Source organism: Helobdella robusta (assembly GCF_000326865.2).
Source record: "Helobdella robusta unplaced genomic scaffold HELROscaffold_29, whole genome shotgun sequence".
NCBI lineage: Eukaryota > Metazoa > Annelida > Clitellata > Rhynchobdellida > Glossiphoniidae > Helobdella > Helobdella robusta.
Genome location: NW_008704475.1, coordinates 2045368 through 2048126, shown reverse-complemented (window position 1 = coordinate 2048126; position 2759 = coordinate 2045368).

Genomic DNA, 2759 nt, shown 5'->3' with positions numbered 1-2759 from the left:
AGTTAAGTTAAAAAGAGACAAAATATCATTAAACCTACAAGTGTAAGAACATATACTTAGAATGTTCAAAGTAACCTAAAAATGTATGATTGTATACAAAGTATGTTTTATTTTAATTAATTTGCGAAGACGAAAATAAATACAAAATTTTTTACCTACATCTTGATCATTGAGGTATGAGTTACATTTACTTCAACTTATTGATATCGAGGTACAGCGCGTTTCCTTACAGCCTTTGCAATCAATCAATCTACCAATCAATGAGTTTGCTTCTAAAGCGCCATTTCCGAGTTATTCAACAGCGCTTCTCTATGATTTTTAAAAACAGATGAGTCTTGAGATCCGTTCTGAACTTCGTAAGTGATTGATAAGTAGTTGGGGAAGAAGGTAGAGACTTCTAGAGAAAAGGTCCAGATAAAGCGAACGCAGAATTAGCACAAGTGTGTTTAACAGGAGTTAAGAAAAAGTGAGAAAGAGATGATCGTAAACCAGGGCGTAACGTTTAATTAATATATCTGATAAAAACCTGAGAAATATTTTAAATTGAAACTTACATAGTGCACATTTTCTAAATTCTTCTATATCTTATAGGTAGACAGTGTAAGAGAACAAGATATAGAGATTAACGAATAAACAATACAACACATAACTTTTTATTATCTTAAAACAATCTAAGTTGTTTTACTTACCATTATTATAAATTTGTTTTGCAAAATGATTAAATATTACTGCAATTTTTAAATGATTTGAATAAAGTTGTAACACCTTTTACTTTGTACTGTGTTATTTGTCTTATGAATTTTGATGTATGTTAATTTTTAAATGAACCAATGAGAATCAAATAATTTTAAAAAATTTAACGGAATTTTGATCTATTGTAAAAGACACAACTGTTTTTTCAGCAAAGTTCTGCAATCCAACCGAATCATGTTTTGGCTATACATATTTATTTATTTATTATTTAATAAATATGTAATATTATTTTCTTGCACATTTGTACTAATTTCATTTTAGAAGTTTCTATTAATATATATATATATATATATATGTATATATGTGTGTGTCTGATGATTAATAAAAAATTTTGTTCGTTTTATTTATATATAAGTAAAATATAAGTAAATATTTACGTAGAGGAATAACCCAAGCGAGCATAAAAGATCTGGAAAAGTATTCGATTACTTTTGAAAAGTAACTGAATGATTTGACTGTCAAAAATTTACACATCACTAAAAGTCTAAAATAAACAGAAAATTGCAGTCAAACTCCATAAAGGCATGTTGAGATTGTTAAATTTCTTGTTACGTTGATCGCTTAATTAATTGATGCAATATTGAAAGACATTAAAAGAAGAGAAATAAACTAAGCAACGTTCTTGACTTATTTATTATCCACCGGATCAACAGAAAAGGAAAAAGTGAAGTTATATACAAAGCAAAGAACATTTGGTCCAAAGAAAAATAAATTTATATTATAAATCATAATGTTTTAATATAAAACATAAAACTTAACACCTTCTCATTTTATTTAAAGCATTAGATGACCTTAACCTAAATGTTCTGAAGACCCATCGCACACATCAGATTCTTTAGTCTTGGTCCTACCATTGATTTTGTCAAAGCATCAGCAACTTGAAGTTCTGTTGCGACTCGTTCAACTGAAACTTCTTCCGCAACTTTTTCTCTGACGAAGAAATGTCTAATTGTGGATGTGCTTTGTTCTTCTGTGAAGTTCTGGATTGTGTGCTAAACGAATTGCTGCTTTATTGTCGACAAAAATTTCTGGCTTATTCTTTAGATCTACAATGTCGTTCAACAATCGTTTGAGCCATATCACTTCACGAGCTGCTTCACTTGCGGCAACGATTTCTGTTTCAGTAGTTGAAATCGCAACTGAGGGTTGACGTTGGCTAAACCAACTGATCACGCTTCCTCCAAACATACAGATTACACCTGATGTCGATCTTCCACTAGATTTATCTCCTCCATGATCTGCATCACTGTAGGCTATAAGTGTATTGTTTTGACCAGACTTGTAAACAATACCGACATCAGCTGTGTCTTGCAAATATCTGAAAATTTGCTTGACTTGTGCTACATTGGACTTGCTGGGTTTCTCCAAACTTCTGGATGCTACTCCAACTGCATATGCAATATCTGGTCTTGTTCCCGTCATCAAGTACATCAATGCACCAACTGCTGATCTGTAAGGAAATTTCACTTCCTCGTGTTCATTTTTGTTTTCATTGAACTCCTCAGATTTTGTAATCGGAGTTGTACAGGATTTACACTGACTCATCCCAAACTTTTCAAGAATCATTCTTGTATAGGATGACTGACGTAATATTTCCCTTCTCATCTTGATTAATCTCTAATCCAAGGAAATATGTTGCAGGTTTAGATGTTATCTTAAACTCTGATTTTAATTCTTTTTCAAATATTTTTAGTTCTTCTTTATCAGTTCCTGCAACTAGTCCATCATCAACATACAGTGCAAGTATGAGTTTCTTTCCTCCCTGTATTCTAATGAACAAACAAGTATCTGCATCGCTTTGTTTGAAATGTCTCTTTTTCAAGAATTCAGCAAAGCGTTTGTTCCAACATCTTGGAGCTTGTTTAAGTCCATAGAGACTTTGCTTGAGTTGACAGACTCTTCCTGAATTATCTTTAAAACCTTCAGGTTGCTCCATGTAAATATCTTCATCTAGTTTGCTGTATAGAAATGCTGTTGACACATCAAACTGCATGAGTGACATCTTT